This window comes from Callithrix jacchus, chromosome 2 (assembly GCF_049354715.1).
Source record: "Callithrix jacchus isolate 240 chromosome 2, calJac240_pri, whole genome shotgun sequence".
NCBI classification, from domain to species: Eukaryota; Metazoa; Chordata; class Mammalia; order Primates; family Cebidae; genus Callithrix; species Callithrix jacchus.
The window spans coordinates 99,298,625-99,316,645 of record NC_133503.1 but is presented as its reverse complement, the minus strand read 5'-3'; the positions used below and the strand labels follow the sequence as shown (position 1 = coordinate 99,316,645).

Sequence of the window (18,021 nt, the reverse complement as noted above, 5' to 3'; positions counted from 1 at the left end):
TCACAAAACAACCAACTTATATACACGTTTTACCAAAACTTCTGGGATGCAGCAAAAGCAGTAGTAAGAGGAAAACTCAGAACAATAAATACTCACATTAAATTAATAAATACCTGAAAAAAAAAAACTTCTTAACTTTATACCTCAAGGAACTACAAAAAGAATAATCCTATAGTTTGCAGAAAGAAGGACTATAAGAGTAGGAATAAATAAACAATAAACAACTAGAAACCATCAAAACTAAGAGTTGTTTTCTTAAAAAAAATAAACAAAATTGAAAAACCATTAGCTAGAATAAGCAAAAAAGGGAAGTCAAATAAATAAAATCAGAAATGCAAGTGAAAACATTACAACAGATGCCTCAAAAATAAAAGGACCATAAAAGACTATTATGAACAGTTATATACCAACAAATCGGATAACCTAGAAGAAATGAATAAAATCCTAGAAATATACAAGCTAGCAAAACTGAATCAAGATGAAATAGAAAGGCTAAACACACCAGTAGAAAAACAAGATTAGATTAGTAATGAAAAACCTCCCAACAAAGAAAAGCCCAGGACCAGGTGGTTTCATGGTGGAATTAAACCAAACATTCAAAGATGAATTACTACCAACTCAGAAACTCTTGCAAAAAATACAAGAGGGAACACTTCCAAACACACTTTATGAGGCCAGCATCAACTTAATACTCAAAGTATACAAAGACAGTACAAGGAAATAAAACTATAGGCCAATATCCCTAGTGAACGTAAATGCAAAAATCATAAATAAAATACCAGCAAAGCAAATATAACAACAAATTAAAACAATTATACACCATGACCATGTGAGATTTACCCCTATAGTACAAGGATGGTTCAACATACAAAAATAAATCAGTGTAATATACCATATTACCAAAAAAAAAGTCATCTCAACAGAGAAAAAGCATTTGCCAAAGTTTAACTTCCATCATGATTAAAATTCTCAAGAAAATGGGTGTAAAATAAATTTACTTCAATTTACTTTACACAATAAAGACCATCAAATCAAAAACCCACAGCCAATATCATAATCAATGAAAAAATATGAGAAACTTTGCCTCTAAGACACAATACAAGACAAAGACGCCCATTTCTACCATTTATTTTCATCATAGTACCATAAGAAAAAATAAATAAAAGGCGTTCAAATTGGAGAGAAAGAAAATTATCTCTTCTTGCAGATGGCATATATGTAGACATTCCTAGATAATCCACAAAAATCTCTTAGAACTAATAAATGGATTCAATAAAGTTGCAGGATAAAAAGGGAACAGGCAATAATCAGCTAACATTTCTATATATAAACAATGAACTACACAAAAAAGAAAATGAAGAAAACAATCCCATTGATAATAGCAACAAAAATAATAAGATACTCAGGAGTAAACTTATCAAAGAGGTGAAAGACCATACACTGAGAATTATAAAACATTGATAAAGGAAATACAGAAGACACAGAAAAGAGACCTATAAAAAAACAAAGAAGATATAGAAAGAAATCCTGTGTTCATGGATTGGAAAACTCAGGTATTTTTAAAATGTCCATATTACCCAAAGTGACCTACAGACTCAATTCAATTGCTATCAAACCCAATAGCATTTTTTACAGAAATAACAATAACATTCCGATGGAACCACAAAGACCTTGAATAGCCAAAACAATCTTGTGCAAGATGAACAAAAATGGAGGTCTCATATTGCCTGACTTCAAAATATTATAAAGCCACAGTAATTAAACCAGTATGATACTGGCATAAAAACAGATATAAAAGCCAATCAAAGAGAATAGAAAATCCAGAAATAAATCCATATATCTAGTCATGGATTGAAGGAATACACAATGAGGAAAGGACAGTCTCTGAATATCCACATGCAGAAGAATATAATTAGACACTTATCCCACACCACATACAAAAATCAATTCAAAGTGATTTAAATACTGTAATGTAAGACCTGAAATTGTAAAACTACTAAAAGAATACATAGGGAATATGTTTCTTAACATTGGTCTTCACAATAATTTTTTGGTCATGAACCCAAAGCACAGGTAACAAAAGCAAAACTAGAAAAGAGGGATTGCATGAAATTAAAAATTTTGTGCACAGTATAAAAACAATCAATCAAGTGAACAAGCAATCTATGGGTTAATAAAAATACTTTTAAACCATGTATCTGAGAAGGTGCTAATATCCAAAATATACAAGAAACTGAAATAAATCAGTAGCCAAAAAGAAGTGACCTGATTAAAGATGTACAAAGGATCTGAATTGAAAGTTCCCAAAAGAACACATACAGATGGCCAACAGGGATGTGAGTGGTTTCAGTTTTTTTCTTCCTCTTCTTTTGTTGTTGTTTTTCAACTATTTTACATTAGCAGCATTTAAAATAATATTTTACTATGGTATACTGGAGTTGTAAGTTGTATAGAGACTTCCAGAGAGTTCTAATTCGTTTTTTGCATTTTTCGCAAATCCGTCTACACAAAAGTGCATTATCACAATATTAACTTTGTGTGCAAGCATTGTATGTGTACAAAAAAATGCTGAAACTTCCTCAGTAAATGAAGTGATGTCCTTTTTGTACAGCTGCATTTGTAAAACATAAAATTTCTCAAGATCTCAGTTATCTTAGGTAACTGTGGATGTGGCAGTGACCCATCACAGTTTGTGCTCAAACTTGTCAAGACTTAGGTTGTTCATCAAAGCAATATCAGATGACCAGTTAAAAATGTGAGTGCACACAATTACCAACCATAGTAATATATACCTACACATTTCCTTTTGGCCAATCCTTTATAAATGTGGTTTATTGCTTATCACTGTTATACCTGTGCAATGGTCATTAATATACCTCTTCATGTTTGCAAAAATAGGTATGTTATTATCACTTATTTTATTGTGTAGAGTGGCCAGTGATGTTTTTTGTCACGCTTTTATGTGTTTCACAAATAAATACCCCCCAAAAATGTAAATAAATATCATTTAAAGAATTTAATTTATTTAATTTCCCAGAATTATATTTTTGATATTTCATCCTTCCAGATTCCAACATTCACCTCCTAAAGTTAAATTGATCTTAATATGCAGAAAATGGATATACTCAAGCAAATGCAATAACTCCTTATTGATTGACATTTCACATTACTTCCTGTAAAATGTTGGTTGTGCTAACCAATGCAGTAATAATCATTATTATTATAAAAACACCCTCATACACTGACCTGACATTCAACAGGGCACACTTTTCTGGTTTATCAACACTTGCACTATATCTATAGTTAAATATTTTGGTTACCACCTCTGCTTATAAATACAGTTATACACATTATTTTCTTACTATAAGACTGTGTCTTCCAAAAAATAAATTAGAAAGTATAAGAGAATGAAAAGGCAAAACTTTAAGTGGTAGAACATATTTTCAACATGTAATTGATAAAGGGCTCACATACAGAATATATAAGGAACTCACAATAAATAGAAACATGGAGAAGAGATTTAAACAGGTAATTCACAAAGGAAGAAATCCAAGTGGCCAATAAATATGGAAACAATCATCAACATAATAAATAGAGAAATCCAAATTAAAATCAAAATTAGATGCTACTTCACATTCACCAGAAGGGTTAACACTTAAAAGAATAGCAATACTGGAAATTGAAGAGGATATGGAAATTCTCTGCAAACTGCTTGTGGTTGTATAAATTGGTAAAACCACCAACCGGAAAACAGTTGTGTGTTTTCTACCAAGAATCAAGACAGACATACCCACTGACTTAGCAATATCACTATTATGTGTGTGTGTGTGTGTGTGTGTGTGTGTGTGTGTGTGTGTATTCAATAGAAATATGTCCTATGTACCAGGGAACATGTGTAAGAATGGTCACAGCAACATTTTTCATAAGGAATAAAATATGGAATCAAAACAACATTCTATCTTGTGGACCAAAAAATGTGGTATGTCTGTGAATAAAGGGTGAAACAAAACACTCTTTCTTTTTGTAATGCATAAATTTGAGCTTGGGTTTTTTCTAATTCCATTCCCCTAAAATTATAGCAAAACTGGATGTCAGATGTGTTATTGGGATCACTGCTTATGGTAAAAAAAAAAAAAAAAAGGACTCCCGATTGACACGTTACATCTGGATTGTGAATAAACTATAAATACCCTATTAGGAGACACTTTGGGCTTCCCTACGCACATGTTCTTTACAGGAATGCATAAATCCAATTATTTTTTAAAGTAATTGATTCTACTTTGGGACAAAGGATTCCAAGGTTATGTATCTATTACACTCAGCTTTCTAAGTCTCATATTCTTTCATGCACAGTCATTTGGAGTAGCTATAGAAGACGAGCTCTCATTTCTGTTCTGTGGAGAACTCTTTCAGAAGGTAAACAGTTGCTGGTGTGCTGGCATGCTGTTCCCTGTGCGGTATCCTGCTAAGTGAGGTCAGCGGTTAATGTGGTCTATAATAACCATATTACTCTGTCTAGTTGAGCTTGAAGACCCAAAGATAAGTATTCAATGTCAAGGAAATAAAAATAAACAAACAGCAGCTATATGCACAACATAGATGATCTTACAAACATACAGTTGATCCAGACACAAAAGAATATGTATTATAATATTACATTTATATAAAGCATAAAACTGTAAAGACAAAGAAAATTTAGGAGAGTAGAAACAGCAGGGAAAAAATGTTTTTAATTGGTTTATATGTTGCTGAAGACAGCACTAGGACTTCTTTATTTGAAAGGATTACAAAAAAGGTTTCTGAAAATCATTTATTTCTTCACCTAGTGAATACACAAATATTTGCTTTATAATAATTCATTAATTATTGTATTTATGTTCCTGTAGCCTTCTGTATGTACATTAGCATTTCACAGCAAAAAATACAAGAATGTTTATACTTTTAGTTACAAGAGTATGTATACTTTTAATTGTAGCAGATTAAAAAAATACTTTCCAAAAATATTCTAGTCATTCATATACAAGTAAAGCATATACTAGTAAAGCCTGACAACTCCCATTTTTCCACATCCTCAACAGAACAGTATGATTTCAGTTGTTTTGATAATTGCACTTGATTGATGCAGGTATTTCCTTGTAGTATAAAGTTTGTGTTTCCCTAATTGCTAGCATTCCTGAGAATCTTTTCCAGTATGAAGAGCCTTACATTCACTTTTTTTTTTTTTTTTTTTTTTTGAGGCGGAGTTTCGGCTCGTTACCCAGGCTGGAGTGCAATGGCACGATCTCGGCTCACCGCAACCTCCACCTCCTGGGTTCAGGCAATTCTCCTGCCTCAGCCTCCTGAGTAGCTGGGATTACAGGCACGCGCCACCGTGCCCAGCTAATTTTTTGTATTTTTAGTAGAGACGGGGTTTCACCGTGTTGACTAGGATGGTCTCGATCTCTTGACCTTGTGATCCACCCGCCTCTGCCTCCCAAAGTGCTGGGATTACAGGCGTGAGCCACCGCACCCAGCCCTACATTCACTTTTATAAGGCCTATTCTGTGGATGCATTTTTATATGTTTGTTCATTATTTCTTATTAAGCTTTTTTGTCTTTTTATTTAAAATCCCAGTATAATCATGAGAAAAACATCAGAAAAATTTCAACAGAAGAACATTCTACAAAATGACTGATCAGTACCCTTCAAAATTGTCAAGACCATTAAAAACAAAGTCTGAGAACCTGTCTCAGCCTAGAAAAGCCAAAGGAGACATGACAACTAAACATAATATAGTTTCCTGTATGGGATCCCAGAACAGAAAAAAGAAATCAGGTAAAAACCAGAAAAACATGAATAAAATATGGCCCTTAATAATAATGTATTAATATGGTTCAATACTGTGACAAACGTACCATACTAATGTAGGATGTTAGCCATAGGAGAAACTGAGTGCAGGGTATATGGAAACTCCCTGTACTATCTTCTTATATATCTAAAACTGTTCTAAACAATGAATGTGTTCTACAAAAAGAAATGTTGACAAATAAAAAATATAAGGTGATGAAAAACATCACTTCAAGATAGAATTCATTCCAGTCATTTGCTAATTTTTTTATTGATTCTATATTAATTGATTCTCTGCTGTGAGTCAAGCATTCTGCTAGGCAAGGGGACACAAAACAGAAGTGAATCAAAATCTGATATGCAGTCACTTGTCTCATGGGTCTTATACTGTTTGGGGAGAGAATATACCAAGAACACCATATATCAACATGGTGATTTCTGAAAGTGATCCGTGCTGTGAAAATTTAACTAAAGTGATGTGGAAGAGACTATCAGGGAAAATGAGACTTTGCATGTGGCAGTCAGGGAATATCTTGAGGAAGAGACATTTGAGTTGAAATGAGAAAGAGACAGAAAGCAAAAGACAAAGAAAAGAGACTTAGAAAAAGAAGAGAGAGGGGGAAGGAGGGAAGAAGGAAAGGAGGAAAGGAGGGAAGCAGGGAAGGAAGGAGAAAGGGAGGGAAGGAGGAAGGGAGGGAAGGAAAGAGGGAGGGAAGAAAAAAAGAAAAGAGATTGATGAGATCTAAGAGGGGGCTGGGAACTAGTTCTCTCTTAACCATGGGGTAGAGTTTGTATTTTACTCTGAAGGTAATGAAAAGATATTACAGGATTAAAATTGGAGCATGACACAATTTTATTAACATTCTTACAAAGATCACTCAGGCTGCTGTTCTGAGAACAAGTGGGTAAAAGCAGGAACAGGGGCACCAGCAGGAGTGTGTGACAGAATGACAAGAATTAGAGCATGCTGACTTGGTTGCCCAGGTAGGGGCAGGTGGTGGAGTCAGTGGACTTGAAGAAACTATGCTTCAGATCACATAATTACAAGGGGCCAGAAACTTATCTCAAGTCTAACTCTAAATCCTATAAAAATCTGTACCATAATTTAATATGAATGTATCTGCCTTATATTCCTTGATGTAACATTAGTTGCTTAAGTTTCTTTTTACTGTTGTATATACAATTTGCTTTATTAACATCTGGTGTTTGCTTCATATATATTGCTTGAAATGTATAAAATATACTTTCTTTGTTTTACAAGAAGAAATAGGAGGCTGAAAGAGGTTAAGTATCACACCAAGGGTATATCTTAAAAGTAAACTGAGCCAAATTTGAAATAAACTGTCTGACTCAAAGTCTTTGCATTTAGCCATTTTTCTAAGATCCCTAAGAATGATTTATAGTATAATAGTGTGCAATTCATCCTTCTTTTAAAGTAATAGTAAATTTGATTCAATTAGATTTCCCCATGACCAACCACAGACAACCCCCAAATACACACAAGCGTGTGCGCGCGCACACACACACACACACACAGTATCCAAGGTTTCAAATACAAATTAAAATTATATTTTCTGAAATTAGATAGTTTATCTCAGCTTTTTCATAGGCTTTAGGGAAAATATAGTTATACTACTTTATTTCTAAAGTAAAGGCTTAGGATGAAAATAATATCTAATTCAATTTCTGTGCTCAAACTACATTGTATAATAATTTTAGTTTTGTCAAACATTTTCAATATGGATTATGCCTTGTAGCACATCATTGAAAACATAGAAAGCTAATTATGTTTGACTTTCTATATAGATCCTGAGTCCTTTAATTGGTCTTCTACAGATCTTGTTAATAAATATTTAGTAAGAAATAAATATAGCTATTTTAACCAATTCCTGCCCATCACAATAGACATTATTGCAAAAACAATAACACTTATTTACTGACATATATAACACATGGTAAGAAGTAAAAGAGAAATCTAAAAAATAAATACATGCATTAAAAAAAAAGACTTCAGCTTCACACATTCCAATTTCTCTGAAATACCAAAGGATTTCACTAAGAATATGTAAGCACAGTCCTGTGGAACAGGCAGTAAATAAAGATCATCATTCTAATTTTATTTATAAAATATTTATACTGAAGTCTCCTGGTTAAATAGACACTCCATCCAAACTGACTGTATTTACATTACCTGTGAATTCACAACTTTTTTAGCTGACAAGTCACTTGTTCAATGAATATTTAATGAAAGCCACCTACATACAAAATATTTTGCTAGATACCATGACTGCTAGAAGAGAAATCAGCCCTGGCCTCAGGAAGTTCCCATTCTGGGAGGGAAGTGAGACACCTCACAGTGATATACCTCACAGTGATACAACATAAGGAGATGTTCTTTAAAAAAGAAAGAAAATTCTGTGGGAGTTTAAAAGTAGAGATCATGATTCCAGCTCGTCCAAGTCCTGTAATCTTTGCTGAATCACTTAATCTGTGGGAGTTATAATTTTCCATCTGTAGAAATAAGGAAAAGATCTTGCAGAATTTTGGAAGGCATCAAATCAAGCCACACAGCCCAGTTCCTGGCATATATTCGGTGCTGGAAAACTGTTAGTTGTAAGCATTACTCTTTTTGGTTAGATTCAGAAAAAGCTTCTTTGTGGAAATATCATGTGAGCCTTGAAGCACAAGCATGAACTGGAAAGGACAGAATAGCAGTTGTCCTTTCAGAGTTCTTTCTCTGCTTTTTCCTGGGCACATGATCACCCAGAATTCGAGATTAGGTGGAGGTCAAGCTAAATCAAGTTAAAATTGGTCTAGCTGAATCAATAGGGCTTGATAAATAATGGGATATGCAAAATAATGATGCCAAACATACAGATAAGCTCAATGTTTTTGGCCCACATGACTGGAAGCAGGAAGATGACATCAAGAGAACTGGATGAAAGGAATCTGAGCAGGTGATCTGTGCCATTCAGGACATAGTGAGGATGATTTACCTATGAGACATCCAAGTGGAAAAGTTTATAATCCAAAAGGACTTGTGAGTCAAGCATTAGGAACTGGATAAGATCTGGAAATAAAGATTTCATATTCACCTACATCAGTGATAATCAAAGCCTTAAGATTTTAAGAGGAAGAGTATTAAGGAAAAACAAAATAATCAAAGGAAAGTTCTTGTTTGATAAATCCCAGAGTTAGGAGGCAACAGGGAAAGAAGAAACCGTAAATATGACAGGAGATTCAGGAAAGAACTCAGATGTATATATAACATGGGGTGCAAATTCCTTCTCTGAAAATTGTTCATTATTGAAAGTCCCTGCTGCATTGGGGCCTAAGTTCTATATAAGTGCCATATAACCTCATGCCCCCTGGCCATTGCTGATTTTGTCACAGTAGACATCTGATGGCAGCTAGACAAATTCAGTACTTTCTAAGGATTTTAAATAAAACAATACTTTAAATGGTTGAGGTTAGAACTGAAAGGTCATGTAGTATCAGAACCTGTGGCTTTTGCTGACAGCTTTTTCAAGACAACAAATAACAAAGCACCTCCAATTTCAGAAAGCTGCATGTTCACCACTGTAGCCCCCAGTCAAGGTTTGCTGAAGGATTTAGTGATGTAAGTTTAGAGTTGTCCTTTTCAAGTTTATTATAGCATAAATGTAGATTGTATCTGCCAAGCTGGCCATTTATCTCCACATATGTTAAGAGTACTGAATGAAAGAAAATGGCCTAGCTATATCTTCTGCTCTCAAGTTCCATACCCAGCCTTATATCCCTATGTTAATTTTTTTTGCTTGAGTTAGTTTGAATGCGTGTCTGTTTCACACAAACTGGCATCCTAGACTGAGATATCATAGAATACATTAAAGATAAAGACAATAATGGAAAATGTACATCCACAGAAATATCAAGACTAAATACAAAAAGAAGATCATGAGAGTTAATATTTTAAAATTCAGTGACTTTTTAAAATTTTTTATTTATAATCGACACCTAATAATTGGATAAAATGTGATGTTTCAACGCATGTGTACATAGCTTAATGATAAAATTGGGGTAATTGCCACATCTATCACTTTCAGTATTTATCTTTTCTTTGTGGTAACATTGAAAGCCATCTCATCCCAGCTAGGATGGCTATTATCGAAAGTAACAAATGGTGAGGAGAAAAAAGAACTCATACATTGTTGGTGGGAATGTAAGTTAGTACAGCCATAATGACCGCCACTATGGAGGTTTCTCAAAAACTAAAAATAGAATCGCCATATAATCTAGCAATCCCGTTACTAGGTATATATCCAAAGAAAATAAAATCGGTATGTGGAAGAGACATCTATATACCCATGTTTATTGCAGCAGTATTCACGGTAGCCAAGACATAGAATCAACCTATATGCCCATCTAATGATGAATGGATAGATAACTGTGTGTATGTGAGTGTGTGTACTAGAATACTATAAAGCCATAAAACAGAATGAAATCCTGTTATTTACAATAACATAGATGAACCTGAACCTGAATAACACTATGTTAAAGCACAGAAAGATAAACACCACATGATCTCATTCATATGTGGAATATTAAAAAGTTTATTTCATAGAATTAGAGAGTAGAATTGCTGTTACCAGAGTCTGGGGACGGTGGAGAGTTGGGGGAACCAGGAGAGGTAACTTAACAAACTTACAGTTAGGAAGAATATGTTTTAGTGTTCTATTACAGAGTAGAGTGACTACAGTAAATAACAATGTATTGAATATTTTAAGACAACCAGAAGAAAAGATTTTGAATGTTATCACCACAAAGAAATAATAAATGTTTAAAGCGGTGAAGATCTTTAAGACAGCAGTTTCACTAGAGAAAAACAGAATCCAGATTTTAGGGTGCCAATCAGTACCGGCTTTAAAAAAAAGAAATGAAAATATTAAATTTTGACTACTCTTTTGATACATTTGGTACTATGAGAGGTAAAAAAAATGAAATTAATACAGAAATTTCAAATAACAATTAATATGGCTTCTTCTAAAGACCAGAAGTACCAGCAGAATGAAAGGAAGGTCTGGCTCCTTTTGGTGTGTATATTACATTTGAATGTTTGAGGAATTCAGGGACAGATTTATTAATCAGAAGGGCATAAATAAAGAGTAGGTTATATGAACATCTGCAGAAATTTATTCTATGAATAACGCCCCTGAATTTGTCATTTCTGACTCACTAATTTGGGGTCTGAGCTTTTGAAGTCAGACACTGGAAATATCCTGTCATCCTGATACCCATGTGATTGATTGCAGCATCATCACATTACAGATATACAAAGGTTTTATGGTATGAAACCAGAAATACAATCCTCATTTCATTTCAAAAAATATCTAGGGTTTGATATGTTATTTTATTGTCTTTGTATTTCTTTAGCTTTTACCTTTGTTTCAATCTTAGCAAATGGAATACTGTGTTAAGCTTTGGAAATGCAAGCCCTCCTTCTTAGTGGATACCAGTAAAGAAAACCCTAAAGAGAATAGAGAGAAGACTGTTGACACCCACTGAATTTTGAGGAGAGAGCCATTTAGAAAAAAATTGAAGGCTGAAAATATTTTCAAGAATAAAAGCCTACTTCTTTTTCTAAATGATTACTCTTATACTTGAAAACATTCTATTCTGCATTTGGTAACAGTCATTATTTTTTTTTTCCAAATAGAGTTTCATTATTGTTGCCCAGGGTGGAGTACAATGGCACAATCTCGGCTTACTGCAACCTCTGTCTCCTGGGTTGAAGCGATTCTCCTGCCTCAGCCTCCTGAGTAGCTGGGATTACAGGAATGTAGCCACCATGCTCGGCTAATTTTGTATTTTTAGTAGAGACAGAGTTTCTCCATGTTGGTCAGGCGGGTATCAAACTGCCGACCTCTGGTGATCTGCTAGCTTCAGCCTCCCAAAGTGCTGGGATTACAGGCATAAGCCACCATGCCCGGCCAACAGTCATGATCTTTTCAAGGTTGTTTGTAAGAAGCCCACTTAGAAACGATGAAACTTCTGACTCCAGATGGATGCCAATTCAAAAGACAAGCCCCCTGGAACCAAGGAGTCTGCAATGAATAATGCTGGAAACACCTCTTTCATTTTGGGAACTGGGAAGACTAATTCCTCAGAAGCATGCCAAATTACCTCCTAATCCTTGCATACCAGATACTTTTAAATCGCCTTTGAACTTTTCCACAGTAACCATAGAGTAATTGGGAATTACACCCGAAAGCTTTGTTAGGAATTCTACAGGAAAGTCATCATCGTACCTTAAAGAATTCAGAAGACGTTCTGCAGTTGGGGTGCGGGGCTCTCCTGAAACAAACCATCTAATTCGTTTCATTGCTCAGCAGCAAAATATAAATAATGGTAGGAAATCTCCTTTGGCACAAGATTCTCCTTCCCAGGGCAGCCCTGCACTGTATCGAAATTTTAACACTTTAAGAGAACGAATATCCACCTTCCAGTCAGCTTTTCACTTCATAAGGGAAAACGAGAAAATGACTGGCCGTCCAGAATTCTCACAGGCAGGAAGGGTGTCCGAGGTGACAGACTTGACCAGAAAGGCAGATCTTAGTGCATGCCAGCAGTCTGAGTTCCCTGCAGTGTTGTCCTCCAAATGTCAGAGAATATCCTATCAGAGGGACTTTGATGAAAATCTAATGGATGCTGAAGGAAAAGCAACTGATCTCCAGATATTCAATGATGATACAGACAGAAGATGTGCAGTTGAAACTTCTGCAGATCTTTCTGAGAAATCATCTAAACCTGGTTCAACACAGTCTGGATTTTTAGTTGAAAAGTTTTCCCCTTTCAGAGCTCACAGAGACTTCAAATGCACTCAAGATTGCTGACTGCATAAGGATCAAGCGATGCCATTTCACCTGACACGTTCACAGCAGAAGTGAGCTCAGACACAGTCCCTGATGTCAAGGCACCAGCTACTCCAGTGTGCAGGAAGGACCTTCCCTCCCCTGAGACCTTTGTACTTCTCTCTGTTCTGAAGAAACCCTCTGTCAAGATGTGTCTAGAGAGCTTATAGGAACACTGTAACAACCTCTGTGATGATGATGATGGGACTCACCCAAGCATAATCTCAAATCTCACAAACTGCTGCAAAGATAGAGAAGTGGAAGATGAAGAAAAGTTGGAAGCACCGGCCTTCCTAAATATGAGGAAGAGGAAGAGAGTTACTTTTGGAGAGAAGTTAAGCCCAGAAGTGTTTGATGAATCTTTGCCAGCAAATACTCCATTGTGTAAAGGAGGAAACTCTTTGTAAAAAGGACTTCAGTGGTCTCAGTTCCCCGCTGCTTGAGCAGTCACCAGTTCCTGAGCCATTACCTCAGTCAGATTTTGACAACAAAGGAGAGAGTCTTGAAAACATAGAACCACTTCAAGTATCATCTGCTGTTCTGAGTTCTTCTAATAAGGCATCAATCTCTGAGACTCGTTGAGGCACTGACACCTTTAGTTCTTCAAATAACCATGAGAAAATATCGTCTAACAGAAGAAATCAGTTGGTCAGTTTTGTAGAAGAGAGTGTTTGCAACTTACTAAATACAGAAGCTCAGCCTTGTAAAGAAAAAATAATTAATAGGAGGAAGTCTCAAGAAACAAAGTGTACAAAGAGAGCACTTCCTAAGAATCAGGTTTTAAAAAGTTGCAGAAAGAAGAAAGGAAAGGGAAAGAAAAGTGTTCAGAAGTTTTTTATATCGGGGAAGAGCCTTTGCTTCTAAGAAGTCCCTCTTCAGTCCTATTCCTAAGCTGCCTGAAGTCTCTGAGATGATACCTTCAGTTCCAAGTGTCCAAAGACTGGGTTCAGGATATTTCAAATCAAATGGCAAACTGGAATAAGTGAAGGCTCCTAAAAATCCAGTGGAAAAAAAGGATCTTTTCCCTCAGGACCCAGATTTGCATATGCATCAAGGCTTTGGTAAATATAATGTGTCTGAATTCTCCTCATACATAAAAAGTTTCTAATTGCTTGGTAATGCTACTTCTGATGAAGATCTAAATACAAATATGATGAACATTGATGACAATAAAAATATTCCAAAAGCAAAAAATATGTCAGAAAGTGAAAATGAACCCAAAGCTGGAACTGAGGGTCCTATTTCTTGTGCTTCTGTAACAGAACACGTGGCATTAGAGAGTCCCAAACCTGCTCTGATCCTGCAGCAGGGTCAAGAGTTTGCTGCTGCTGTTCAAAATGCAGAAAACCTTTGTCAAATCTTTAAAATTTCACTAGATCTAAACATAAAGTGTGAAAGACAAGATGACTTCTTAGTAGCTGCAGAAGGAAAACTGCAATGCAGTCATTTAATGCCTAACTCACAAAAAGACTGTCATTGTTTAGGAGATGTCTTAATTGAAAACATGAAAGAATCTAAAAGCGGAAGAATACCCATGGAAAGTAGCAGCGTTATGAGTAGCAGAGACAGGAAACATAGAAGACGCTCCATGTATTATTCTGATGGTCAAAGTTTACATTTGGAAAAAATGGAAATCACACACCCTCCTACAGTGTAAGCAGCTCTTTAGACATTAGTTTAGAAAATTCTGAACTATGTAAATATTTGTCTGACACCATTGAACAAATCTTTCAGAGGAGGAATAGTGAAACCACAGTGTGACGTAGCATGAGGCTACAGAAGGATTTGGAAAATGAAGGGCTTTGTGGATTTCACTTCCACTTCCTTCCACTTCCCACAAAGCCAAAAGAACAGCAGTGATTTTGGTAGTATGTCTCCCAGAAAAGAAACTGTCCTCCAGACAAACCAGGATGGCACCTCCCATCTCAGATCAAGAAAACAGCCAGGGCCCTGCTGCTGGTTTTCTGATGAACCTGGTAAGAGGAGGAAGAGCTTCTGTGCGTCTACATTTGCAAATACTAAAGCCGCTTCCCAGTACAAGGGCTACCGGAGAAGATCCTCTCTCAATGGGAAGGGAGAGAGCTCTCTGACTGCCTTGGAAAGGATTGAGCATAGCGGAGAAAGAAAACAATAACTGACATTTCCTGCAAAGCCTGTGGCAAGAGGGAAAGTAACCATCTATGCTGAAATGATCTGTCTAGTTCCCATCCTCTGTTCAACTCGGTGTTTAAAAAGTTCCTAATAAATAAACTCATTTGAGTTGAACCAAAAAAAAAAAGAAACAACTTAACTTCTAAAGCATAATGTCCTTTCTTGTGAAATGTAATTATTAATCTCAAGAGGGTTAATTAGTAGTATTAATTAACTACTAATTAATAGGCAACAGTACCAAAATTGATGTATTTAACTACTGAAGATGGACAAACTGCCTTCATTCTTTGGCTTCAAAGTTTATCTTTGTCTTTCTCACATTAGCCAATGAAAGTAAAAGTAAATGAGTCTAATAGATTCATCTTACAACCACACATATGAATTTCTTTTTGACAATAGGTTAATATTTCACTGAAGCCACAAAGAAAGGTCTGATGAAAGTAAGAACATCTCTTCTTAGGGAAGAGCTCACCGGAAACATAAGGGCAACAATACCTCAAACAAGAAAATGAAATAGAACCACACACATGCTTATTTTCTTCCCACAATATACATTTTTTGCCAGAGAACGCTGTAAATCAGCTAGTTCAAGTAGAGATACAAGTGTTAGGGAAAGTAGTCAAGTCTGAGTGACCAAAGTAGGTGTCAGTGGATAAATTAATAATAATAATAATTGTAGTGCAGTTTCCTATAGGATTATCTGTACAAAGTATATAGTGTCTTGCAAGATCCCCTCTTCCTAACCTCAGGAAGCAACGTAGAAGGCTACCTTGGTGTCTAGTAGAAAAAGAATGAGAATAGAAAGGAAAAAAGAACTGTTGCTGAGAATATTGGTCCCAACCCAGATTTACACTCTAGACAAACTGATTGTTGGCCAAGAAAACTCAGGCAGTTAATTAAGTTTCAGTTGTCCCACACTGGTAGATTTACAGGTGCCTGGCAGAGAAGAGAATGCAAAGATTCTCTGGAGGAGGATGCATTTCTCCTAGCTTTCAAAAAACATACAGAAATATTTTCCAACCAAGAAAAAGTGAGTAATGACAAGATACAAGGAAAAATATGGGAGAAATGAGAACAAGCAGAAACAACAAACCTACTAAGACTCCAGTCACTTAAATAATCAGACACAAATTATAAAATTATCATGCTCATCCCACCACATGCTTAAAAAGATCTTCAGGGAACCAGAAATGTTAAGTTTACAGAACAGATTTGAAGAAAACTAAATAAATTACTAAATCTTAGATACAATTTTGTAATTCAATGGATAGATTTCAGAATGGGAAAATTAGTCACATGAAAGACAAATCACAGATTTGAAAAAAATTTTCAAAATGCAGTAGGAAGAGAAAAAAATTGGAAAATGGGGAAGAAAGTAAAAGATGTAACAGACTTAATGAGATGATCTCATACACATTTAATCAACAGTCTGAGAAAAAGAGAAAGAAAAAAACGGGTTGTCAAGGCAGTATCTGTATAAATAATACCCAATAATTTTTCAGGAATGATGAAAGAAACATATATTCACAGATTCAAAAAGTTCCATCAAATATAAGTAAGACAAGTTTTAAAATTATATTCTGACACATCATAGTGAAACTTAAGAAAACAGAAGACAATAAGATACTTAAAATTGCCAGGTCTGGGGGAAGGAAGCCAAAATAATCTTAAAGAAATGACATTAAAATTTCAGCTAACTTTTCAGCAGCAATAATGGAAATTGTAAGACAGTGAAGTGACACCAACGATGTTCTAGAGGAAAAAAGAATAAAAGTAAGAATTCGGCATAGATATTTTTATGTTTAGGTTTAAACACTTTTCAATAATAAGATAAAAAGATATAGTCAGACAAACAAAACCTGAGATTTTTGTTGTTGACAAAAACAACAAAATTTGTTTGTTGTCAACAACAAAAATCTTGTAAGGAAAATTTAAAAAAATCTTACAGCAGGCAAATGAGAAACAAGTCCAGAAATAAGGCCTAAGAAGAAAGAAGAGCTAAAAAGCAACGACAGTGGTAAACAGGAAATGAAATAAAAAGAAACACTGACTATTTAAAATGGTAATAAAGTCTAGTGGAGGTAAATTAAAAAACACACAAGGTAGAATACCAGATAAAGTTTGACAAAAAAAGTTATACTTTTTCAAAAACAAGCATGCTTAGATTTCCTTTTTGCTTTATTCTTTTTTATTTTTAATGATTGTGGAAACATAGTTGTACATATTTATGGGATACTTGTGATATTTTGATACAAGCATACAATATTTAATTATCAAGCCAGGGTAATTGAAATATCCATCATCTCAAGCATTTATCATTTATTTGTGTTAGGAAGATTGCAATACCACTCTTTTAGTAATTTTGAAATAGACAATAAATTTTTGTTAAGTATGTCACCTTATTGTGCTCTTAAACACTAGCTCTTATTCCTTCTGTCTAACTGTATGTTGTCCCCATTAACCAACCTCTCTTCTTCCCCAACCCTTTACCCTTCCCAATTTCTGGAAACCATCATTCTACTCTTTACCTTTATGAGATCAATTTATTTTAGTATCCACATATGAGTGACAACAGTGGTATTTGTTTCCTGTGCCTGAATTATTTTACTTAACATAATGTCTTCTAGTTCTACCTATGCTGTTGCAAGTGACAGGATTTTATTCTTTTATGGTTTAATAACATTCCATTGGGCATATATATCACATTTTCTTTATCCATTTATCATGCATGGAAACTTAGATTGATTCTATATCTTAGCTATTGTGTATAATGTTACAATGAATAGAGAGAACAGATACCTCTTTTATTGTTTCTTTTTTTGAGGCATGGTCTTGCTCTGCGGCCCAGGCTGGAATGCAGTGGTGCAATCTTTACTCACTGCAACCTCTGCCTCCAGGGTTCAAGCCTCCAATCTCAGCTTTTCAGGTAGCTGGGACTACAGATGCACACCACCATGACTGGATAATTTTTGTATTTTTTGTAGAGGCAGATTTTGCCATGTTACCCAGGCTGGTCTCAAACTTCTGGGCCAAGAAATCTACCCACCTTGACCTCCCAAAGTGTTGGGATAATAGGTGCCCAGCAAGGCACCACCTCTGGCCCAGACATTTCTTTAATATGCTGATTTCCCTTCTTTTGGACACATATCCGAC

General features: G+C 35.2%; 1 protein-coding gene and 1 pseudogene across 16 annotated transcripts in view; one reads left to right on the top strand and one right to left on the bottom strand.

The window, feature by feature from the left end:
* TMEM232 (transmembrane protein 232) overlaps positions 1-18,021 on the bottom strand; it is a 332,087-nt gene that overhangs the window by 247,561 nt on the left and 66,505 nt on the right. The gene's annotated exons all lie outside the window — the stretch shown is intronic.
* Positions 11,764-14,897, top strand: LOC100391535 (cell division cycle-associated protein 2 pseudogene; annotated as a pseudogene).